The 27,057-nt window shown below is 36.2% G+C and overlaps 1 long non-coding RNA gene across 3 annotated transcripts; it reads right to left on the bottom strand.

Moving 5' to 3' along the window:
* Nucleotides 1–530: 530 nt before the first annotated feature.
* On the bottom strand, nt 531–25,705 carry LOC148166792 (uncharacterized). 3 transcript variants are annotated; one of them, XR_015770933.1, is made up of 4 exons: nt 25,624–25,705; nt 25,535–25,582; nt 25,434–25,476; nt 531–960 (listed from the first exon to the last, which is right to left on the bottom strand). It is a non-coding gene; the product is annotated as an uncharacterized LOC148166792 (long non-coding RNA). The 3 variants fall into 3 exon arrangements; XR_015770935.1 differs by lacking the exon at nt 531–960 and adding an exon at nt 24,478–25,393 and having other exon boundaries at nt 25,535–25,705; XR_015770934.1 differs by lacking the exon at nt 531–960 and adding an exon at nt 24,478–25,383 and having other exon boundaries at nt 25,535–25,705.
* Nucleotides 25,706–27,057: the final 1,352 nt, after the last annotated feature.

Here is a 27,057-nt window from a genome sequence, read left to right as displayed (position 1 = left end):
AAATATTTTAACTTTAACCAACTAGACTATAGCGACCAGGCAGTGAGAGTCGAGCCGCCAACGAGAACACATCGAAGGCAGCATCGGAGACAATCTCCCAAACTTGGTCTCTTCTTTCACCATCTTCCAACTCCACCTTCGCCAGGGACGTTACCGCCTCCCGGACGGTAGCAATTGGCGACCAACGTGGGGCTCATCTTCGTGGCTAGTGCGACACCCGTATAGATGTCCATGCTCACCAGGTCTCAGGCGAAGTTGGCAAATATGGAAGTTGTAGACAGAGCACTCCGAGTAGTGGAAGACAACCTTCGTCTCCTCGTTGTTAGACTCTTTCCTTTAATCTTGTGTAAATAACTGGACGTGAAATTAGCAATAATTAGTGAATAAACAGTGCCAGACAGTGTGGAATTTCCCCACACTTGGGCTGAGTGCCGATCAGCAGGCAGCTGTTTTAGCTGGTGAGTTCCTTCTTTTTGCTAATTGTTGATTGCAAATCGTTAATCAGGCTTAGATACGTCTACTGTGTTGACGGGAATTTAATCGTATTTGTTAGAACGGTTTTACAAGCGAAAATCGGTGAGTTTCTTTGTTAGCGGCTCGAGGTCGAGCGTTGTTCAGGACGCGCTACAAAATTGAGTGCGAATTATAATTACTGTTTTTGTTACTTGTTTTAGAGTGATCTGTTATTAGTAATAACAGGTGTTGAACTGGCTGAGTGCCAATTTTTTTTTCTAGTTGTGCGGTGTCACCGTTTGTAAATAAATTAAATAAGTAAATTGTAAATAAATAATTCATAGTTTTACAGTAAGTAGTATTGTACGGTTGTGTTTGGGTGACCTTGTCGGCTCAAGATTTGGGCGGCAACGGTTAGTCTGCTGTTAACGCCTGCGGGTGTTGAAGTTGGGTGTGTGCCAAATACAGAACGGCGTGGCTGTGTTAAGATCTCCGATTTCTTAGTTTCTGAAAATTTTTAGACAGGAATAAATAAGATGAAAGGCAGCGAAGTAACGGTCAAAAATGTGAAGAGTTTAGAGTGTCAGTTACGAACTATTCTTTTTACGGATAGCTACAAGGTCAGTAAAAATGTTATAAACTCAATACTAACGCTCTGGAATGGCATGGAACAAATAACTCTTGGATTAATGAATGAAAATAGCTACTTGAAAGGGGTTGTAGAAACCATGGAAAAGGGATCTGGTGAGATTTCCAAAAACTCGGGAACTGGGCGAAGCCAAAAATTAAAGAATACGTATGCGTTTGTAGTCAAGTCAGACAATGAAGATCCGAAGAAAATACAGAGTGAAATAGAAAAAACGGAGACGACTGCTAAAGTCTTTGCTATGAAAAGAACGAGAGGTGGTGGGATTTTGATACAAATGGAAAACGAAGAGCAAGCAGAGAAAATTAATGAGAAAATCAAAGAGAACGATAATTTTAAGATTGAAACTCCGGTAAGGAAAGGGAAAAAAATGAGGGTTTACGATATACCGGCGGAGGTAAACAATGAAGCACTAATGGCAGGGATCTACAAGAAAAATCTATCGGAAGCCATGACAGAAGAGGAATTTATGAGCGGTGCAAGAATAGTTGGATAAAGGGCTAGAGAGCTGAAAAAGAATGATCAAAAAACGAAAAATATAATTTTGGATGTATCCAATAGGGTCAAGGAGGAACTTGATAAGAATGGAAGAATCTACTTGGGGTGGCAATCGTCAACGTGTTAACAAAAAAGAAAAAGTGGGTCTAAGGAAGAAATTGCAATTGCTTTTACAATAGGTATTATAGTAAAAAGTGTTATTTGTACTTGAGGAACAAGTTACACTATCCCCTGGACTTTCATGGACTTCCTGGACTTTCATCACTAAGAATTAAAATGAGTCAGGGCATTCTAATAGTATATTATAACACAAGTTTATAAGCAAGCCTTTAAAACACGCACGACGAGTTTAAGAGCACGACGCGTCAAATTGAAAAAAAAAAGCAATAAAAGTTAGTAAAATCAAGGTGCATAGTGTCAAATAAAAGAAGTCGTTATTGTAATGTCAAAAAGCAGCAAATAACAGAAAGGATTGGCAATTTGTTTTGAAATTATTAATAACAAAACACAATAATAATTTACAATTAGATAAAACATTACCTAATTTAATTAAAATGCTGTTGAAACGCCATCCCGTTTTATTCATTGCACAGTTGACACCTACGAAAAATGCATTTTGCATTGGAAGGTGTAGCCCCATCTTGTTGAAAGAAAACTTGTTCTTAGTGTTATTTGCTGCTTTTTGACATTACAATAACGGTTTTGCGTTATTTGGCACCTCACCTAGATTTTATTAACTTTTATTGCCTAATTTTTTTCATTTTTGATATTTTATTTTTAAATATTTTTTGTAGAACATATTATACATTTCAGAATCAAGAAAATTAATATCATCCAAATTATGAAAAAAAAATATTGGTGCCAATTTAAAATAAGAAAGTTGAGTATCGCCCAAAAGATACTAAGACATTTAGAAAATTTTTAGAATCATCAGTTCAAAGTAAATTAAAAACCACTTAATTTGTTTTTTAAATTTTTGAAATCGGTTTATAAATAAAAGTTCTACAACAAATCACCCTGTATTATAAAATACCCGTTGAGACAAATGAAGTGTTTTGAAGATCGGTTTTAGACATTTCACGATTGGCCGCTACAAGATGTTGGTCCATTAAAATTAGCACACAACGGGTTTTACTACCTCAAGAAGTTCGATATTGTGTGCTGTTTTCATTGCAACGTGGAGCTGGGATCATTTCGTTCAACGGACATAATTTCCGAAGAACATATCAAGTACCCAAAGGATTGTGGTTATGCAAAACTCTGTATTAGTAATAAAAAAGAAAAGATAATATTTCATTGGATTGAATTTATTTTGAGCATTCTACTTATTATAAAACTTGCATGTATGATTTTGGTTTACAATACATACTGTTAAAGAAATGTTGTTAACCTTGATTACCAGACGTTGAGCCAAGCGATAACCCTGGATGGTTGAATCCGTAGGTTGCACGAATTCCACGCGTATACAGCATGGTCTAAATTTGTTGCACAATTTTTTCATGACTTATTATTGCAGCCTGCAGCTCTACGGTTTCATTTTGTGTCGATCTATAGAAAAACCTTTCAAAAGCTGGAGTTTTTCAGCAGCAGTTGCTGCTTAAAAATGACGGAAAAGTTAAGCAAAGCTTTAAATGTATAGAGCATCTTATGCGGTCGAGCCGGTGAGTTTTAAAACTCGATCTCGTATGGGAAAATCCTGCAAAAACTTTTTTTTTCGGCGACAAACCCAAATTATTTTTTTGACCAACCTTGAACAAAGACCTTGAAAGAAAATGTAACCTTGAAACTAAAAAAAATGCTTCCGTGTATCTTAGACAAACCATTACTATTAGACTAATTACCGGAAATCTAAATCAAAATTTCTGATTCTCGTATATTTTGTTCCTAAAATAGAATAGAAGTTTAGTTCAATAAGTGTTCTGCAGAAAATACTGTGGGTGGGTGAGCGTACGTTCTTTTTGAACAAAATCATAAACCATTAAATTACTCACTTGTTAACCTTTTTTGCCCAATAAATCAATTGCAAGGATACTTTCACAAATGTCACGTATGCGGATGCACTACGAATTGAATTAAAGTCGATGTGGATGCACTAAGGAAAACTCAAAGTCCTTGAACCGTCTGGCTAAAGGCCTTCTCAACAAAGGAAGGGACTTCTTATAAAACACCCTCATTCATATCAGTTGATAGTCAGGCGACACAACACTATTCACATGATCATGTGCAACACGAAAAAGCCCTTCTGTAAGTATTTATATAATTATTAACAATAGTTAATTACTTTATTTTTAACAGTAGTTGAATGTGGTCTTTTAAAGGACCATTGGGTGAAGCCCAAAAACTTAGCCAAACATTTGGCTAAGTGTCGGGCTGCCCTGGTGGCACCACCTCCTCTCCCCAAGGATCCGTGGTAGCAACCAAAGGAGGAGTGGTACAAGTTTGGCAAAACTACCCCATCTTCATGGAAGTCATAGAGATGTAGTAGTTTTAGCTATATATTTTTTTAAATAAAGATTTTTTATCAACTGTTTATTTAACCCAACGCGTTCGTATAAGTATGATAAAAAATATACACCCTGTATATGAGATACAGTGATCAATCCACTTGGTCGAGTAAAAAATCTCCACTCTGTATATGAGATATGATCCATTTGGTCGAGTAAAAAAATATCCACCTGTATAAGAGATATAGTCATTGATCCATTTGGTCAAGTAAAAAATATCCGCCCTGTATATGAGATACGATCCACTTGGTGAGTCGATCCAGCCTGTATATGAATCATGCTGTATATAAGATCTGGTCATCGGCGTTCAAGGCCAACTCAAACCCGGAAAAAATGTTTAATCAAATAAACATTTCTCTGTCAGTATTTATTGTAAATAAATTCACACATTTACTTAATATTACATCTGGGTAACAACAATGTTTTGAACAATGTTCGTCCACAATGTTATTCGTGACACTAGACGCTTCTATCTCTACATTAGACTTGTAACAGCAAATAGTTTCATTCTTCTTGTTATAGTAAAACCCGTTTCAAGCCAAAATCATCGGGTTAACATCGTCTCGTGACCAATCGTTATGAAATGTCAACAAACGATCTTCAAAAACACTCACTGCCATGTTGTCACCAATGGTGTTGTATTGTAAGGTCCCACGGAACTATACTACTAAAATTTAATGTTGAGTACATATCTACTCAAAAATTAAATCAAGACTGCCTCGAAAATTTTTTCTTCCAATGACTTTTCAATGTCTTATTGAACAAGCCCAAACCCATGCACGCTTCTTGTTTCTATGACCCCGGTCATGAAAAATGCAAGCTTGCACTTACAAACTGCATTGACAAGTTCCTGCGATAATGACCTGTTTTTAACATTGATGTAGAAAGCTGATATGTATCTAATTCTCTCGAGCATTGACTTGTCCTTCAAAATATGCAAGCTCAGCAGATTTTTCCGAATGATCAATAAACTTTCCACCTCCTGCATACGTATCCACAGTGGGGACCTTTTGCAAAGTCAACATTTTTTTTTATTATAAAAATAAACTATTTTCTATTGCAAATCATTCAGTTGACAAAGTTAACAAGATGAACACTCTCGCAAAGAAGTTCAACCTTAGCCTCAAAAAATCGCCTGCTGAAAGTAAAATTATTTCAATATCTATTTTTATTTATTATTTCTGTATATAAAATTTATTTTAAATACAATTTTTTTTAGATTTCGGTCAAAAGCAGCGCCGAAGAAGAAGAAGAAGAAGAAAAAGCAATAAAAGTCCTGCAAAATGTTTTGCTGCAGGTAAATCAATTTTACAATTTTTAGTACATTACAAATAACATAATTTATTTGGCTTTCAGGAAGCAGGTGGAGTGGAATTAGAAGTTGTCCAGGTAGAAGAAAGAGAATTGCTCTCTGAGTATTATAAATATTTCTATAACAATCTTTTTTTCAGTTATTTAAAATTTTTAAATTCTTTTCGTTCAATTTTTAGAGTTGTGAGTCTCTGGATACTTTTATAAGGACGGCGGGACAAGTACCTTTAGCGCCACCTCCGTTGAGAAAATTAAATGCAAAAAAAGCGCCACAACAGACGCCATCTAGGGGAAAAAATTCACAAGGTTCCACGGAAGAAGAAGAAGAAAACTCCACAGCACCCACCCTGCGAGGTTGTCGAAAGCGACTGATAGTTGAGAAACAAAAGCACCTTTACCAACTGGAGGGTATAGAGAGGGCCCTCCAGGAACTCAAGAAAAAAAAAGAGAAGTTTATTCTATTTATAAACGAAAAAAGAAAAAAACTTACCAACGAGGCATTAAACCTTAACAATCAAATTGACAAGTGTAAAGACGTCATCAATCATATATCTAAACAATTGTAATAATTGTAACAATTGTAATAAGCTACTCTAATAAATAATTATAATATGTTATTTTTTATTAAAAACATTCGAATAAACTACTAATATTGATTGGTAATTTACATTCCAGTTATTTCATTAAAGCTAATACAAATTATGTATAAACACAAAATCTACATTTTACTGCGTTGAATATTTCATTTAATTAAACTTATTCTCATAAGAATCGCCTCTCATCGACAATGATGTAATAATCTGATATGTATTTAATTAATGATCAATGAACCTTCCACCTCCTGCTTACGTATCTATAGTGCGGCACTTTTGCAGAATCAACAATTTTCTTTATTATTGTCAGCAATTAAGAATAATTGTGACGACCAAGAGGTTAACTACCTTTGTACGTTGCACCGGGTTTTCGCAAGTGGCTTAGCTAGCACTCTAAAACGGAGGACTAGCAAAGTCAGCTTGCGGAAACGAGGTGACATGGGTGACAGAGTACGCTGTCAAATATTACTTTATTTTTAAAAATTCAAATTCTCATTATTTTGTTCCAAGTCAGGTTCAGTGAGTCACGGGTACTAATCCCTTAGGTACTCAAGTGAACTTACTATCGCGGAATCAAAATTTCGAACATCACTTTTTGACATGACAATGTGAAGCAAGCTTTATTGTCATTGTGACTGATGTGACTGCCATACAAAGTAAATTTCTGACAGTTGCTGTGCCGTTTATAAATTTTAAGGTTATAAAGATAAAGGACAGTTTACAATTTTTAAACATCAATCAATTTGATGTTCGAAATTTTGATTCCGCGATAGTACATGGAGGTAAATTTTTTTATGTTTTCTTAGAGTAAATTTTGTGCAATTCTTTAGTGATTTTTGTGTTCTATTGTTGTCGGTGTTCGCATTCCTAGTTGCACCCTGAGAGCTGATCTAACACTCGGCATATTTGAGAGCTTCTGTCTCTCTTTACTTCTTAAATTGGAAAAGAACAGAGAGAAACACAATCTTGTTCTTGGTTTGCTTTAGCTTCAGTTAACAGACTGTACATAGTTTTAAGTTTATTATATTCTAAAGGTTATCAATGTAGTTAGTAGGAATAGTAGTTAGGAATAAAACGATACATACTCCCAAAACTGTGTCATAATTGAAAGGCCCCGTCACAGTTGACAAAGTTGACAAAGTTAACAATGAAGCCTGAAAAAATCCCGTGCTGTAAGAAAAAAAAAATGGAAGACGGAAGTCAAGTATCTTGGAATCACCCTGGACCAAAAACTTGACTTCCAGAAGCACATCAACGAAGCGGAAATCAAGGCAAAAAGGATCAATCAGGAACTCTACCCACTCATCAACCGGAGAAGTAAGGTAAGTATTGAAAACAAAATACGTATTTACACATCTGTTATTAGGCCCACCATGACGTACGGAGCACCAACCTGGAACCAAGCAGACGAAAGAAGAAAGAAGAAACTCCAAATCGTGCAGAACAGGACCCTGCGGAACGCCATCGACGCCCCATGGTTCATGACCAACGAACAAATCCACAACGACCTGAAGATTCCACCCATTGAAGATGTCATCCAGAAGATCGCCAGGAGGCACTTCGAGAAGGCAGCAAAACATGACAACCCAACAATTCGGAAACAAACAGAGGAAACCACCACGAGAAGATTCAAGAGACCAAGACTCGCAATGGAAGAAAAATAGAAGAAAGAAGAAGAAGAAAATGTCCCACACTGGAAACACAAAACCCACCGAAGAAGAAAGAAGAAAACCACCGAAGAAAACAACAATAAAGAAGAAAACCACCGAAGAAAAAGACCCAAGACTGTGGAAGAACACGTAAATCGTGAGACCACGAAAAAGGAACCACCGACAAAATGATGATGACGGAAGGCAGTCTGAGTCGAGCAGCGGTACAACGAGGTCTCTGCGCCAACTGTATCGGTTAGCCACCCCCAACAGACAACATCTCCAAAGGGTCTCTGCGCTGACTATATCGGTCTCTTATTTTCTTCCCAATTCCACACCTACAACAACGTCACCAGAGAGTTGGGTAAACAAATTGGCGCCCAACGTGGGGCTACTTTTCTGAGAGTGCTCAGAGACTAACTCATGACCAAGTCAACAACGAGAGCGATGACGGAACAAACAATCACCTCCATCGAGGAGAGCCTCACAGTTCTCGAGCTCCATGTGGCAACCCTCGCCACACGATAGGGATCGGCGAGAAAGCTTTTCAAGATCGGGGCCGAAGTGACAAAACTAAACCCAGGGGCAGAAAACTGGTTGAAATCTACTCTCGCCGGCGGGTCCACCAGCGGAGACACAGCCACGCCGGTTACACCAGCGCTAACCTTCACGACTGATGACGCCCTCCGCCTCTTGGGACAAAGGACGGCTCCCCATCACCTGCCCACTTTCGAAGGGCAGGATCACGAAGACCCGCGGGCCTTCCTCGCGGAATGCGAGTCCCTCTTGGTAAACCAGACGGGACGCCAACGCTTGGGGAGCGTCGCCAACCAACTAGAGGAAAAGGCGCGGACGTGGTGGACCGAAATGCGCCACCTACTTAGTGATTTCGAGGACATTAAGGACGCATTCCAAACACGCTACGGGGGTGAGGAGGTTGTCGCCGAACTAAGGAGACAACTCCTGTTCGAGCGACAAGCTCGGGGTGAAACAATAGAGCGTTTCCTCCGACGGAAACGTCTCGTGGCGCGTCGCGTGTGTCCGGAGTTAGTAGGAAAGGACCTGGTGCGGGCGTGCATCAAGCTGGTGCGCAAAGACATCGCTGTGCACCTGGACCCAGTGACAATCCAAAATTTCACGACGCTTCTCAACCGCGCCATCTCCGTGGAGGCTTTACTCCCACCTCCACCACGACCAACAGCTAACACGCCAACCCACAATCCACCCCAGTGTCAGTACTGCCCCGAAAGACACTACCACCGGGAGTGCCCAGTCTACAACCGCCGCAGACAAGGAAATGACACGAGGGCCGCACCCCGTCACGCTGTGACAGCAGCGCGGCCCGAGGAATTCGACGAACAATAAAGCTCCCGTATAGCCACCCGTCCGAGGGAGGGAAAACCCTCGGTGGCGCCCAACTTCCCCCGTGAAACCAGAGACACGTAGTGCATGGTGCCTCGAAAGACTTTAACACCGCAGTGCGGAGAACAAAAACGTTGCGACCCGCGCCTTATGGCCCGAACGTTCGCGATAACGAACATCCCCCGCAACCCACAAAACATTTAATCCATAGTGCGCGGCCAGTGGTCTCCTTGCCGGTAGACAACCCTGGGCGCAGCGAAACACCGCGGGTAGTAGTGACCGTGTGCGGGTTGAAAACTATTGCGCTATTAGACTCAGGCGCGTCGACCAGTTGTGTTCCGGAAGGACGTTTAAACGCCCCGGTACACCAGCTCCCCGACGGAGCTAACATTCGCCTCGCGGCCGGAACAAACGGCCCACGGGTAGTGCACACACAAACAGTAATGTGCGAAATTGATGGGCACGCATATCAAGTAACGTGCCTCGTGGTGCCCGGTTTACGGGAAGACTTACTCTTAGGTTACGACTTCCTCCAGAAACAGCAAACCTACATGGACTACGCGCGCCGTTGCGTCCACCTCGGCGTAAATGACAGACACGCCGTGTATTGGTCAGCTGAAAAACGCAACCAAGTCCGAATCTTTTTTTTTGATTATTTAAAATTTTTAATTCTTTTCTTTCATTTTTCAGGGTTGCGAGTGTCTCGACACTTTTTTGAGCTCGGTGAGACATGTTCCAGCAGTGCCACCTCCCCTAAGAAAACTTGATTTAATCAAATCACCGATCCCAACCGCATCAAGAGGGAAAAATTTGGCTTTACTAAAAGATGACTTCCCTGAATACGAGGAGCCAACCTCTCAGAGCTCCCTAGAAGAAGAAGCTGTGGTGGAAACAGAAAACTCCACAACTACAACTATGCGAAGCTGCAAGAAGCGCCTGATGGGAGAGAAACGGAAACATCTCTACCATATGGAGAGCAGTGAGAGAACCCTGCAAGAGCTAAACAAAAAAGAAGAAAAGATGCTTCAGGTGATTAACATGAAGCAAAAAACTAAACACTGAAGCAGCTAATCTTAATGTCAAGTGCAGAAATGCAACATTGTTATTGATCAAATTTCAAGACAATTATAAGAAATAATTTTAACATAATGATTGTTTTATTTTACTTTTTATCAGAAATCTTTAAATGAACTAGACTAGAACTAGAAATTATGAGGCTTATTTTATTGTTTGTAATTTTTATTGTTTGTAATTTTAAACGATACATTTTTCTTTGTAAATTAAATAATTCAAATTGATACTTTAATTGAATCAAAGATCGAATATGTCGCTAAATTTTTTTCCGATAAATTTTTTAAACTATAATCTTATCATGATCATAAAGATTCTTGTTCAGATTTTGAACAAAATCGTCTTTTTCTAAAAATTCTATGTCTGTGGACAAATACACCGTTCCTCTGCTAATCAAAAATATTTCTTTTCCCAATTTGATTCATTCGTTCAAAGTTTCGAAGTTGTTGTTCTTCTTTAATTTATTTGTAAAACGATGGGAAAGAATCGTCTTTAAGCCTGAACACTTTACACACACGTTTTCACCATAGCATGTATCAACAAAGCTAAATTTCAACACTTTATGTGGTTTATGTAGTTGCAGAAAGCGCACACTTACAAATTCATCAACTCTCAAATTATCATTTAATTCTTTAATGATTGCAGACATTTTCTTTTAAGAGATGAAGCTATAAATTACAATCAATCTGATTTGAATACAGAATTGCGTAGATTGCTATAAATATTCTTACATTCGAACGCAAGCGCAATTTAAAGTTTCGAAATTAGCATTTTTTGAAATTTGCTGACAATCAACAACTCACATATCTCAAATTACTAGTGTCTTTGGTTTACAAGTTAAAACTTGCCGATTTCTCTAGTATTTATAATATATATAAGTAATCAATATACGATTTTTACATTAATAAAATACATGAATATATTGTGGCGGTTACTGAGACACTGCTCTCCTCTGCTGCTAGAGAAGAAAAGCAATTGGCGAGTTTAGAAAACAACCTTGAAGATACAACAGATGTGACAGTCTCTGGTGATGGGACGTGGAAAAAGCGTGGTTTCGCATGACTTTATGGTGTCAGATCTCTAATCGAATATTACTCAGGAAAAGTCTTGGATGTCGTTGTTAAATGTTCTTACTGTAAATTATACTATGAGTCTTGGAAAAAAAAAGGTACGGCAGAATTTGAAGAGTGGAAAGAGGAACACATATAAAGTGATAAATGTACCGCCAATCACATTGGAACATCTAGGAACATGGAAGTATCTTCAATTATTGAAATGTTTAAACGTTCGACTGTGAAACATAGCTTGAGATTCGTAAATTATATAGGAGACTAGGTGGCCCTCGGAGATCAGTAGACCTCGCTTTTTTCGTGAACCTCGCTTTTCCGAGGCCTTCTTTGTTTCATAGTATAACGAATAACCAATCTTAAATTAAAATCCAACGCCACGGAAAAGCGAGGTTCACGAAAGAAGCGAGGTCCACCTAGTATAATACTCAATAATACAATATTTTTTTCAAAAGACGCAACGATGCCATGTATTGTAAAAATTAATTTGTTTATAACAGAGCCAGGTATGTAGTAAAATTTCTATTTGACGGTTTTGTTCGTTAACATTCGTTGGAATGGAAGCATTGGACGCCTTCTGAAGTGTAACCTGATGAGAGGAATGGTTGGTTTTAGACTGACAGCATTGTTTTTGGTACTGATCAAAGTTTACCTAAATTCCTGGTGGTTTTAGGGAATATTGTAGATCGCAAACGCTTCTTCGTTATAATTTTTTAGAATGCAAGCACTTGTTCGCCTCGTCAACTGTAATTTGATCGGGAGAATTTAGACTGACAGCATTGTTTTTGGTACTGATCAAAGTTTACCTGAATCCTTGAATATTTTGGCAAATATTCACATAAGATTCTTGTTCAAAAATCTTTGGAGTGGAAATACTTCTTTGCCTTATTATGATGTGTACTCTGAAGAGGAGAATGGTTGATTTTTTGCTGACAGCAACAATGACAAAACAATTTCGGTACTGATGAAAGTATAGCTGAATTCCTGATGGTTTTAGTAAATATTAGGGAAATAGTGAAACACAAAAGTTTCTTGGTCAACATTCTTTAGAACAGAAGCACTTGTTCGTCTCGTAAAGTGTAACCTGATGAAGACAATGGTTGATTTTAAACGGACAGGATTGTTTCCGGTACTGTTCAAAGTTTACCTGAATCCCTGATGTTTTGGCGAAAATACGATGACTTCACAGTGGCAGCCCTGTTTTAGCGACAATACGTTAATTTCACACAGACAGTATTGAATTGGGTGATGAAGATGTACCTAAATCCAAGATGTTTAGGGAAAATGTCGCAATCACAACACTTTCTTCTTCACATTGTTGTAATTGTAAAATACCCTCTAATGAGGTGAAAATTTTGTGTTTCTTGTGTCATGTCATTCAATTGCAATGGTAGAAATCTACTTTGCCGACGAAGCGCGTGTTAAAATTCAGTTATGCCAACAACCGTCTCCATGAAAAGCGGGACAAAATATGAGAAAGGAAAATAAGAAAATAGAATCAATGGAATTGCATATTTTTGAATGAAACATGCACATCAGTGACATTTTAAATTTCTTTTTGATTATTCTCTATTAAAAAAAGCAGCGCATACGTCGTAATCGCTATATAGGTGTAATACACGTAGAGCAACGTAAAAACTAAAAGTTTTTTAAATATTTTGAATTTGCCATATTAATGGGGTCGATAAGACAGGGCGCTTTCAAGCTTAAGAAAACTTAAACTGCGCAGCATTTTATTTAATTGCGTAGTTTGTCCACGGTGGGAAACAAAATGGTGAGTTATGTTAAGCATTTTTTTGTTTTTTATTTAATGTTTGTAATAATTTATAAAATGTTTAGAGTCAATCGGGCGAACACTTAGAACTGTAAGTATTTTTTGTGGCATAATTTTAATTGTAAGGACAAACCTGAAATTCATGTATTCAGTGATCCAAAGGACTTCGAGGACGAAATATTAATGGAAGAGACCCCATCACCGCCGCCAGAGATTTCTCTACTCACGAAAGGCTTTCTTAAATTTATGAGAGTTAAAGATAAAGATTATGATGGTTACTCTGGCGGAGGTGGAGAACGTGAGGGTAGAGAACGTGAGGGTGGAGAACGTGAGGGTGGAGAACGTGAGGGTGGAGAACGTGAGGGTGGCGAACGTAATGGTGAAGAACGTGCTGATGAAGAACGTGATAGTGGTGAAAGAGGGAACATGGAAGTATCTTCAATTATTGAAATGTTTAAACGTTTTACTGTGAAACATAGCTTGAGATTCGTAAATTATATAGGAGATGAAGATTCCAAAACAAACTCTGGTATTCTCAAAGCCAAACCTTATAGTGAATATTTTGTTGTCAATAAGAAAGAATGCGTGGGACATGTACAGAAGAGGATGGGCACCCGGTTACGTGATTTAGTGAAGAAAACTGTTGAGGAAAAGATAGTCAAAGGCAAATTGACTAGTAAATTAATTGACAAGTTAAATGTATACTATGGTTTGGCGATAAGAAGAAACTGTAATTCAGTAGACAAAATGAAAAACGTGTTATGGGCTACTTACAACCACCACAGTTCTACAGATAAAAACCCTCAACATCAAAATTGCCCTGAAGGTACAGACTCGTGGTGGAAGCGAGCATCGGCAACAAATACTCTTTCATCGTTCAAACACGATTATACTCCACTACCAGATGATGTTTTGATTGCAATGAAACCTATTTATAAAGACCTGGGTAAGGATGAGCTTTTGGAGCAGTGTGTTGGTGGTTTCACACAAAATAATAACGAAAGTTTCAATCAGTTGATCTAGAAAATTACTCCTAAAATAATTCCGGCTGGCTCCACAATCGTTCAAATTGCTGCATTAATCGCTACTTGTACATTTAATGAAGGAATATCAGCATTATTATTAATTATGCACGGTATGGATTTAAAACTTGGTCGAAATTCCCACGAATATGCCCGAAAAATTGATGAAGACCGTGTGCGCGCAGCCGAAAAAAATCAGCTAGCGAGACTCGTGAAGCCAGGATTCGTCATAGACAAGAGCAAAAGGATGCCCTCGACATTGCAGCTGCTGCAGGTTCTTTACTTTATGGCCCAGGAATCGACGACTCAATGTAAGTAAAAAAAAAATATTTTTTTTCCACTTTTATTGTTACTTAAAACTTTAAACACGTTTTTCTCGAAATTTTACACAGGTCTTCAAGATATAATTTACAAGGGCTTGACGGAAGAATTTTTTGTTCAATTACAACTATTAAAAAAAAAAGTGAAAAATTTTCACCAAAATTTGCATTTTTTTGTAAAAACGTCTGCCAAAAATACAATTTTCACTCTTTTTTTTCCTTTTCTCAATCCCTAGTTTATAGTCCTAACTAAAACACGTATTTTTTATTTTTACTTCAGATGATCCTGTAAGAAGTTCTGCTGTCAACGCGGAGGGACCTTCTCTCCGAGGGACTACCGGAAATGACGTCGTAATGGCCGAGTTTGGAATATTTTCCTTTGAAAATTTTACATTATCTTTGTAAAATCTGTTTCTTTGTTATAATAAAAAGTTTGACTAAAATTTTTCATTTTTTACACATAGTCCAACATGCGCAACCAAATGAAATAAAGATTTTTTATTCAGTTTATCAACTACGATTTAAGTATGGCAGCGATAACCCCAAACACCCTGCATACCTACTAAAAAAGCCGCAAATTAAATTCCTTTCATAAACTAGATTGACAGTTGCCTTTTTCGTCACATAAATGCTTCTTCTCAACCAAGCGACTCTTCATCTTTCTTGTGCATAGATGATTCTTTAACAAAGTTTATAGTTGATTGTTAGAATTTAATAAATAAAAACCCTTTTAACTACGCTAATAACACGCAGCTAGCCTAGTAGCTAGGGCTTTGAAATCTACACAAAATTCAAACCAGAAAATTATAAATAGATATTAATTATTAGATAAATGATTTACCCCATTATTCTCTAAAATTTCGGTCACCAACGAATTCGATTAGGATAGATTTTAGATTTTATTATTTACACGGGAAGTTCAACAGAGTTGAACACTAAAAATTCTGGATTTGGTAAATCTGTGGACGTGGTTCTCAGTTTACTAGGTCCTTATTTAGACAAGGGCCATTGTCTCTATATCGATAACTGGTATAGTAGCCATGATTTGTTTTTATGGTTGCATGATCGATTTACGAATGCATGTGGCACTGTTCGGAAAACAAGAAAAAGAAATGCCTAAATTGACCGAACAGTTGAAGAAGAGCGAATTAACTTGTAGAACCTGCGAAAATAAGCTCCTCGTTCTAAAGTGGTGCGACAAAAACGTTTTTTTCATATTATGAACATGGCGCTATTGAGCTCACACGTGTTGTATAAAAAAAAACACAAAAAAAAGATTCCCTTGGCAAAGTTTCAGATGGACTTGATAGGCGAAATACTGAGGAACACTCTGTGGATAGAATTTCAACAAGAGGTCGTCGAAATGCCGACAATCCGACAACTAACTGGACATTTTCCAAAAAAAGTTCCTCCAAAATCCAACAAAAAATGTACTCAACGCAAATGTGTTGTGTGTTCTAAGACAAATGTAAGAAAAGACACTGTTTCAATGTGAAAAGTGTGATGTTAGACTTTGTGTTGTTCCTTGTTGTGAAATCTCTCATACCCAAAAAAATTATTAATGTTGTTTAACCACGATGAAAAAAATGTTTGTTTTTGTAAAGCATATAATTTTTTTAAATTTATATTTTGTTAAATCATAATATCATTATAAATAAACAATACCTTTCATTTAAGTACTACTTATTAAGTACATTCAATATAATACTTTACTTTATAGTACTTTTTTCAAAAGTACAGATACATCACGCTAGAGCGAGCGCGAACGTAGCAAAAATGCTCCGCACAGGCGGGTCGCGCGCTGTCTCGAGTCGGCCGCAGCAAAAGGGTTAAAACCACTGAGGGAATCAGCGATGAAGACGCCATTGCGGGTATGCCCCTACTTCTGACAGACACGGCACACACTTGGTGGAATCAAAGAGGGAAGCATTCGCACCTCCGCGACCAGCATACAAGAGATTCTTAGATAATTTCGCGGAACCACAAAACCCGCGAACCCCAACAGATACATTTGTGACAAATAAACAACACCTGACCGATCAAATAAAAGAACCGCTGACTGAGGTCACCAAGGTGGACATCATTATCGACTTCGCCACCCTCCTTACGAAAGCAGAAACAATCGAGGAAGATCTCCTGAAAGAAAAAGGAACCAAAGAACACCATAACGGCCACAACAACGCACAAAGAATACGAGTTCTGTCGTGGATATGGACGCGTAACCACCGATTGTCGAAAACGCATAAAAGCTGAGCAGAACAAAGAAACTCCACCGCCAGCAATAACAACTGGATCTAGCCCGGCCACCGTTAGGCCCCCAATCAACTTTAAGGGTGCAATCGGCCTGGTTATACTCGATGTAACTGCCTGTTATTCTGCCCTGTACAGTTTGTTTCGATTTATAAACGTTTTATGTCAAATCCTTGTTTCAAAAGGCATTTATTGCAAGGAAACGTAAAATTTATTTTTAATCGTAACGACGTAAATAAGGTGCCAGCTTAAAAAATGAGAATATTAATTAAATTTTAGTAACATTGGAATCCAAACCATTTCTAATTGAAAGTTCTTATTGTTGGGAAACGAACATTTTGGGATGTTGATGATAGAGAATAAGTGTATGAGAACATGTATATTGTGGTTTCTAAAACCACTGACTTTCTAATTTTATTAAAGGCATTTACTCCAAAAAAAAAAACGTAATAGTATATTAAGTATTAAGAACGGTAAGGACACTTTACCGATCGAAGACAATTGTTTGGAGGAGCGCAGCGACGACTCCAATTATTGTCTGAGATCGGTATAGTCCTTAACGTTCGTGATGCTTATAATATTTTTTGCACGATAGACAAATTTCAATTATTTTTATAAAACTAAAAATGTTTCCAATAATTGACATTAATTGTTCTTCAATAATTCCTGAAAACTCAAAATTTCGGTATGAAAATGTATATACATTATTTTTTTTAAATGACTATTTCTAAATTTTTACTTACCGTTCTAGAACGGTAAGTAAATTTTGTACTTACCATTTTGTTTATCTTGGTAACCAGTAAACTCAACTTACTGTTCCAACAGCAAGCGCGGTATTTAAGCAAAATTGTTCTATCGTGCAAAAAAATTATTTTTAAACGTAACTACGTAAATAAGTTTGGTAACATTGGATTCTGAACCATTTCTAATTGAAAGTTCTTATTGTTGGGAAACTAACATTTTGGGATGTTGATGATAGAATAAGAGTATGAGAACATGTATATTGTGGTTTCTAAAACCACTAACGTTTTAATTTTGGAAAATGAGAAAGTAAATTAAATTTTAGTACCATTGAATTCTAAACCATTTCTTGTTGAAAGTTCTTATTCTTGGGAAACTAACATTTTGGGATGTTGATGATAGAATAAGAGTATGAGAACATGTATATTGTGGTTTCTAAAACCACTAACGTTTTAATTTTGGAAAATGGGAAAGTAAATTAAATTTTAGTAGCATTGGATTCTAAACCATTTCTTGTTGAAAGTTCTTATTGTTGGGAAACTAACATTTTGGTATGTTGATGATAGAATAAGAGTATGAGAACATGTAAATTGTGGTTTCTTAAACCACTGACTTTTTAATTTTATTAAGGGCATTTACTCCAAAAAGACCTAAAATGTATTTTTAAACGTAACTACGTAAATAAGTTTGGTAACATTCGATTCTAAACCATTTCTAATTGAAAGTTCTTAATGTTGGGAAACTAATATTTTAGGATGTAGTTGATAAAATAAATAAGGCTTTGGGAGGATGTATGCATATTGTGGTTTTTGAAACCACTGACGTTGTGATTTTATTAACTGCATTTTCTCCAACAGGTCGTAAAAATTATTTTTAAAGCTAACTTAGAAAATAAGTTGACAGTTTAGAAAATAAGAAAATCAATTAAATTTTGGTAACGTTGAATTCGAAACCATTTCTAATTGACCTATTCTGCCTTTAGTATTGTTTGTCTGTCTTCACTTTGTGTATTTGACCTGTCCGATGTGGTTATTTCCTTTCCCATTCGTATTTTATTTTTTTTCCTATTTTGAGCTAAACTAAACTGTTGAAATTTAGTGTTTTGATAGTTATCAGTTTGTATTTTCAATTAGTTTCTTTGTGATTCAAAAGTTATTAGTTATGTTAAACTACGCACAAGTTTATTTCGGTAGTTCTCCGATGATTTCAGAACCAAAATAAATCTCTGAAACAAGGGAAAAGTAAGAAGAAAAAAAGTTTCGCAAATCTAGTCCTTGTACCTGCGCTATTTAGAATACGCAGAAAGCCTTTGAGCTTGGACTTTACGTGACGTCAGATTGAACTCACTCATTTTCCATAAAATTTCGGAATACAGAACATTTATGAGTTTATAATATATTGTTATAAGTGTATTTTTACGAAAGTGTATTAAATAGCACCACATTGACTAGATTCGTCTTTCAATTCAGAACACATCTTATGGGACTTAAAATCTCACAATCGTTGGTCTTTGTAGAATTTATATGCGTTTAACATAAATTAATATATTTTAAAGCTTCTATAAAGATATTCCGATTTAACGATTTAACCATAAAGGGCCCCACAAACCTCGTTCTTTCACGACGGTTTTTAACGACGGTTTTGAACGACGGTTTCGACTGTTGGAACGAAACGGTCGGAAAAAACGAGGAAAAACCGAGGTCTGTGGGCAAAAACCGTCGTGTTGAACCCTAAGTTTTACTTGGACAACCTATTTACAAGTGTAACTTGGTTAGACTATATGAAAGAAAGAAGCTACGAAGTTACAGGAACATTTCGCGAGAACCTCATTCCCCATACCTGTCCTGTTACAAAGAAAAAAGATTTGAAGAAGGCGGCAAGAGGAACATACATTTCCGCATTAGATAAAACCCACGGAATAATTTTTGTAAAGTGGGCGGATAATAACATCGTGACGGCGGCTTCAACGTGTCATGGAGTCCAGCCTATTGGTAATGTCAAAAGGTATAGCAAAACGGAAAAAGCGTATGTAAGAGTACCAAGGCCAAATATTTTTGGGCAATATACTGCACATATGGGAGGTACTGACCTGATGGACCAAAATGTCTCAACATACCGCATCGGAATTAGGTCAAAAAAGTGGTGGTGGTGCATTTTTACCTCGCTCATAGACGTTTGTATAAGTAACGCATGGTCACTATATAAAAAAGCAATAGACAAAGACTTCTCGCAATTAGACTTTAGAAGAAGCATTGCTCAAACGTATCTAAAAAATACCAGAACCCACCAAATGGAGCTGGAAGACCTTCCACTTCTAAATCTAGTTTATCCTGCGATACGATCGGCGAGACCATCTCCAGTACGCTCCTGACAAAAAGAGAAGACGATGTGCTGGGGAAGGTTGTTCAACGCACGCTCGCACATTGTCTCGTAAGTGTGATGTTGGACTCTGTTTAGAATGCAACCTAATTTTTCACTCTGTAACTAAAAAATAAATAACGTCCATTTCAACAAAAAAATGTAAAAATGTCTTGTTTTGTTCAATAAAGTGATTTTAAAGTTGATATATGCCACTTTTTTTATAAAATTTAAAAATAAAAAATTCCGGACATAATATGTTAAGTTATTATGGCCCTGCAATAACGATGACCGCAAACATTATCAGTGGTTTCAAAGTTGTAAAGAACCCTGCCATAAATTATTTCCTAGGTAGACCGAGAGATCTCAAACCAGGAACGGCTGACAATTATTAATTTTGTTTCTGATTTCTTTTTAAAATTTAGCAAATAAAATAAATCCTAACATTACTTAGTAAGATTGGTACTTATATAAAAAATAAAATAAAAGAAAATATTCAGGGTTTAGTGTCACGGATAGCTTTGGCACCAAATGCAAGTTTTGTGTCCGGTGCGGTTCTGGTCGAACCCTAGTGATGAGCTGCAACCGCAATTTATGGTCTGCATTGTGAAGAAATTTAACTTTTACACAAAGAAGCACCCTCATAAAAACGAGTCTTAAATTGGAAAAGTATATCACCGACCATTAAAACTCCTTACTGTGGCTGGCGAGCTTACAGAATTCCTCATCCGACCGGACGCGTTATCTCGAGCGGTCGTACGCTGAAGTCGCCCCCATAGGTAAATTACTTATAGATGAGTAAGTTCATTGTTACCATGTTAATTTAAGTTTTTCAAGCAAACCGGAAAAATCTAAACTTCTGTGATCAGCCACTTGGGGTCACTAATAAACATTTAACGTAGGTGTAGTTGGCAAGGATATTAAATGACAAGCTTGACAAACGTAACAAGTGTTTATAGTATTTGAAAGAAGGGTTTTGTTGTGTTGTATTTCGTAGTTTTGTTGTGTTGTTTTTCGTCGTTTGGGTCTTTATTTGTAGTTTTCTATTGTTACACTGTACGTTATTGTGGATTATACTGTTAATTTGTCAGTAATAGCTACAGATCAACTGTTTAGAAGTATGATATTTTCATTGTTTCTCGATAGTATACAATTGATTCGTAGGAGTAGGAGTTTGAAGCCTTTTGAGATTTTTACGGAGTTTGGACAGATATTTTAAATATGGAATGTTATCCCGCCATGAAAAGAAAACAACCTTGTTGTGTGCCTGCATGTGAAGACATAAGCAGCAAAAGGCATCGTTTTCCCAAAAATGATGAGCTTTTTGAAAAATGGGTGCGAAATGTAAAGAAACCTCGTTTGGACCAGATAACACTTATGGAGATCTACAAGCGCTATTATGTTTGTGATCGTCATTTTGCTTCTGAATATAAAGTGCCTGGTACGTTAAGAGGCTTGCGCAAAGATGCTGTTCCTACATTATATTTATCAGGTAAGTAGACACAAAGAAGTTGTGTCAGTCAATTGAGAATTCAATGTATTGTAATGTTTGTTGTAGGACCACGTGAAAAGATAGACACAGTGGAAGACGACTCAGGAATTGGACTTGCCCTTCCAGGCCCAAGTTTATCAATGATAGAAGAGAATGTGCCAGATATAGAGGAGACTGCGCCGCCAATAATCGAACAAGCAATAGCAGGTAGGTACTATTACTTTAGCAACGTTTTCTGTCTATCATTAGGTGTACATGTATCCTATCATAGTGTATTAACATTGTTGTAATATTTCAGTAACCCCAAAGAAACGTCAAACCCATTTGCAAACCGTCGAAGCAACAAGAGTTTTGCAGTTAACGCCAAAATGTAAAAAGTTTTACAAGCGCATTGGGGAGTATAGCAAACGACTTACTCAGCAAAATTTAAAAATAAAGAACTTCAAACGACGACTTATGAAGGCGGAAAAATTGAACAATGATCCTAAGTTTGCCAATTTAATTGAGAGAGTCAATGATACGACATATAAATTTGTTATGCAGCAAATTCGTACTCAGCGACTACCACCATATGCTCGGCGATTTACACTTGACGAGAAAATCATGGCACTGAGTTTATACAAAGCCAGTCCTAAAGCTTATCGTTTGTTATCGAAAATGTTTAGTTTCCCTTCCCCACGAACACTAACAAATTTGCTTAATAAAATCAATTATAAACCAGGAATCAACGACGAAGTTTTAAACACTTTAAAAAAAAGTGTAAGTCGTTTAAACAATCCAAATGATCGCTTGTGTGCGTTAGTTTTTGACGAAATGTCAATTTCATCATTATTGAGCTATAAATCTTCGTCAGACGAAATTATGGGACTTGGGGATTTTGGCGACCTTCAGACACCCCACTTGGCCGACCACGCCAATGTATTTATGGTAAAAGGAATTTGTAAACAATGGAAACAAGCGTTGTGCTTTTCGTTCAGCAATGGTCCCATCAAGTCCGTCAAGCTAAAAGAGATATTGTTAACCCTAATACAGAAATTGATCTATGTACTTAAGACTTAATAAGTATAGAATAGCAATATACAGGGTGTTAGGTAACGTTAGGGCCATAGACTAATGGGTAATTAAGGAAGGCAAACTGTCTCGGAATCCGCAATTAATTTTATTTTTTTCGTTTTAGTTAAAAAGCTATAAGGCTTTAAAGTTGACCAATAGAATGGCTTCAAATATTTTTTCAATTTTACAGAAATCCAAGTAGCTTTTGGACCAAACGAATAATTTGTCACTTTCCCGTCACATTTGAAGTTTTAAATCAGTGGCGTCGATAAAAGGGAAAAACAATAACGCAATTTTATTCAAAAACAGACAATAAAGCAACACTACAATGGATGTTCAAAATGCCCATCATCTTATTGAACACATAATTGTAAACGACGCAACAATGTTTCCTTTATTATACCCATCACATTTTCGTTTTGACGAACTTGATTTCTGATGTCCACAAAAATGGAACAAGTACGCCACTGATAAAAAAATAAGAACTGTCAGTTTGACGTCAAACAAAAAATTTCCTTCAGTAACTCTGATTCAAATTTTTGTAACCTTATGCAAATTGTTCCCTGATTGGTCACATTCAAAGCCTTCCAGCTCTTAAACGGTTCAAGAAAACCCAAAAAAAACTTCGAAACATTACTTTTCACGACTGCCTCCATCACCCCTCTTTCTATGGCCGTAACGTTACCTAACACCCTGTATACGTAATAACGATATTTGGATTGAAAAATGTTGTCTATGTACCGTAAATCCGGCTAACATAGCAGCATTTTCCAGGACTTTTTGTCACTCAGGAATTTGTTTTTAAAATCATTCACCACAATCTACTTTTCGTATATGCTCTTTAGCATTGGTTTATAAAATAAATTGCATCGCAATGCTATTTCACAATAAATACTCATTCTTTTATGATTGTCGTACTTTTTTTGACCTACAAAAAAGCTCCGCCTTGCTCCGCTTTTGGACTAATCAATTTCTGTTCTGAAGAATACTGTGTACCAGCTCTGTGAATTTTATCTGCTTATTCCTGCCTATCTGATCGTAATACAATTTTTAATGTGACGATTTGGTAGAGAACAACAAAACAAAACCCGACGATTCTATTTAAAATTAGAGTTTAAAGAATCTAAAAAGTTAATTTTAAGTCATAAATTGCGTAAATGTTGTTAGTTAAATTTGCAAAAAAAATATAGTAGACAAAATAATAGAAGTTAAAAATATATTATATAAATAGGTGAATAAAATTTGATGTTTATTAAAAAAAATCTTCCTGAAATTGGATTTAATGCTGATTGTGGAACTGTTTTGATTTTTATTAGTTCTTACTATGACGAGTGTTAAAAAATTGACGGTTTAAAACTGACCGCAATAAACAAATAATATGAAATATGTACAATTGACTTAAAGGGTCTATACAACGATTTTATTTCATATATCACCCAATCCAAACTGCTTAAAAATAAGCAAGATACGGGCGTCCAGATTCTATCAATCACACTGTATACGTATACATTTAACCAATCAGACAAATTGTTGGATCATTTTATGTACTTTTTTATTCTGAATCTAATGAGTAGTTCAAGGCGATTATCCGTTTTCAAGAAATAGATTTTTTTCCGTATTTTGGCTATTTCGCCCCACTGTGTGCCGTAGATCAATTTCAATGGCAATGTCAGTCGAGGCCATCGAAAAGTTGGGAATAAAAACGCCAATAAACAAGTGGCAAAAAATGTCTTTAACATTTTGACCATGCCCCGAAAATGCAATTTGTGACAAATGGCACAAGACTTATATAGTAAAATTTCTTTTTTATATTTTTAAAGTAGTAATATCAGACATTAAAATCATGCGGTAAAGAGTTAACTGACGCATTTTCAGATGGAAGAGAGAATTGCGCCCATTTTTATTCATTTCGCACAAGACTTGGATCAAATTCAAACTTGAATTCTCAAAAATTTTAAACATGCGCATGACAAAAAAAGAGGAGTCAATTCGTGAGACGGTCTTACAAAGATTTGTTTCACACACATATAACATTTCAATGACACTTCGTGAGTGTAAAGAAGCTTAATTAGAAGAAACATATTTACAAGCACGTACACCTCACAATCAAAGTCGGAATAAGAAAGAACTTAATCTAGTTCACATGACGGGTCTAATTCTAGAAACAATCAATTCAACAAAACCTCGCTGAATCACTTGTCAAATTCTCTTAAAAAAATGTAGAAAAAGTATGATCATCTAATAAATTAGTGCTCTTTTGAACTTGCAAGATCAGTTCAGTAAATACAAACTACCTCTAAATCTTGCAAATCTGCAGCTACTGTCTCACAAAAAAGAAATATCACAAATTCAAATTCGTTGGTCTCTTATACCAGAACAAAAATGGATAAGTTGCCAGAGCAAGAACTCTGCCACTTTCCAGTTAAAACAAATTAAAAATGACACTAAAGCGTTAGTTTTAAATTTCCAAGTTTATTTAAAAGATGCAAATTAGCACAATAAGCACCATGGTTTTATACCATATTTGTTACACTTGCCGTGCAAAATTTAACAAAAAAAATCCCTTTAATTCTACTTTAACTCTAAGACAAATAATAAAAGGCAATTGAATAGTATACAGGCTACCATTTAAAATGCAGAAAATAATTAGTTCTATAAATCAAGATAACTTTTCTGCTACTCCACTACAGATTGATTGAGATTTTTGCCTTTTGCTGAATTTAATATTAAAGATTTAAAGCCAAGTCACAACAATGTGTTTCTATGCCAAAAACTCACTCTAAATTAATGACGATGAAACTTGTCTTAAATTAAACAATTGTTGTAGTGAAAACCTCCAAGACAATTTAAGAAAACCCGACATCAGCATTAGACCGAAATTTGACAGCAATAAAAATTCTGGTTCTATACAGATTTTGAGAAGGTTCACCTTCATATTCACATTTAAAAGTAAAAGAGCTAGTAAAGCTGTTTCTATTGCTCTAAATATTAAGGTTGAATGAAGATGTCAGGTTTTGCATTTAAGCGACGCAATGTGTTCTTGTTTCTTTTCTCACAATCTTTTCCAAGTCAATTTACGTAAAACTCGGAATCGTTATCTAGAGATAAATAGCCTTCATATAACGATAGTTGACTACCGGTGTAGCAGAACTGGCACATGTACCACCCAGTTATTACCTGCATTTTAAACGTTAAGATGAGTACATATTGAACAACTTCCTAAAAACAACTTTAAAAACAAAATTAAGACTATAAATATAAAAACTCACCCAACCCGGTGGTCCTAATAAACGAATAATACGTAGAGCTCATCTGAAATAAAGAAATATTGGAGTCAGCGTTCGATGTAATTAGTTGGAGCATTTTGTACCTGCTTCGAGAAGAGTAATTATTTAACTCGCTTTGCTACTGTAAAACACTAAATACTAAATAAAAACACCATTCTGAACAAAAGGTTACCGATTAATAACGAAATTGAACAATAAAGACCACATGCTCAATAACTGCGTTCCCGGTTGACACAATATGGCCGAACAGTAACATTCGCGCTACCAACATAAATACCAATCCACATAGTGAATTCCCCATCCGAAGAGTTAATCTGTATTATTGGTTGCATATAGTAATGACGTAAATAATATTTATTTCGTTTTTAAACACCAATACTGCCTTCTTCGAGCACTTTATAATTAGCAACATTGCACAGTGGTCGTAACATAGTAATTTCTAACATATTTTTAGCAAGTTAAAATCAAATTTAGTTTCCTCAAAGATCAAAAATTGCTATCAGTCCACTTTCCTGTGTAAATTTTCGAAAATTTTTAGGTGTAAATCAAGGTTTCAAATCTTTAGAGAGAAAATTAGAATGTAGCGATTTTTGAGGTTAGCACGTTGTCAAAGTTGAGTGTATTAATCAATAACTAATTAAACATTTGTTGCAACAGGAAGTTTTTAATAGAGATTTAACACGTTTTGGCAATATTGTCCAAGATGATTAGCTTAAGGCTGTTCTACCCCTCAACTAAAATTCGTGTTTTGCAAAATATGCAACCCAACATACTAACCATTTGACACATGCCAATCATCCATAAGGGTGAAAATCGTCTGTAAAATTAGCATATTTTCTACCACAGTACAGCAATAAACCAGGCAGATAAGTTTGCCTTGGTTCGAAGTTTGTTTCATAGATTTTTCTTATTTCGAAATACGATGTCCCTCGAAATTAATTTAATGTATTGGAAAATTATCATTAATGATAATACGTAAATTAAAATGAATAAAATAAAGCTGTTTTCCCATCTTGTTATTTCTTTTGCTTTAATGTTTACGCTGTTATTAATAAAATCCATTGCAACAAATTTAAAAATCTGGCGCATGTGTGTTTTGAGCACTTCCAAATAAAACAAAATATTTCAGGCAAACTATTTTGGAAAACAAAATTAGTTTTAAAATCTGTGTAAATGTGCTTTGACAGGTAGAGAAATTAGAGTGAGGTTTGCGACAAAACCATAGTCATTACCAGTTTTACAGGTAAAGTCCTAAAAGCAAGAAAGCTAATCCATCGTTCTAGAAGAATTCCAAGAATTATATTAAATTGTCTTGAAAATGTGATTAACCGCCACTTCACATGACTGAATCAAAAGAAACAAACCCAACTGAGGGTGAGTTTTTATTTGATCTCTCGATACATACAGGTGTCCGGAAAACCGCGCACCACTGTGATACTGTATCATCGAACAATGCCATAGATCACCGGAAAAATGTTAAAAAAAATCATGTCTTCAATTTTTCGAGTTTTGATGGAAAAGTTTAATGCCAAAATTAACGATTTTTGTGCAGTAATTTTAGGTTCAAAAGAATTTTTTACCTAAAGAACATTTTACGCAAAGGCAT

This window comes from Gnatocerus cornutus, unplaced genomic scaffold (assembly GCF_029298725.1).
Source record: "Gnatocerus cornutus isolate USDA-ARS CGAHR unplaced genomic scaffold, icGnaCorn1.1 Chromosome13, whole genome shotgun sequence".
In the NCBI taxonomy this organism is placed as follows: domain Eukaryota; kingdom Metazoa; phylum Arthropoda; class Insecta; order Coleoptera; family Tenebrionidae; genus Gnatocerus; species Gnatocerus cornutus.
This window is presented reverse-complemented; position numbering and strand designations above follow the sequence as displayed.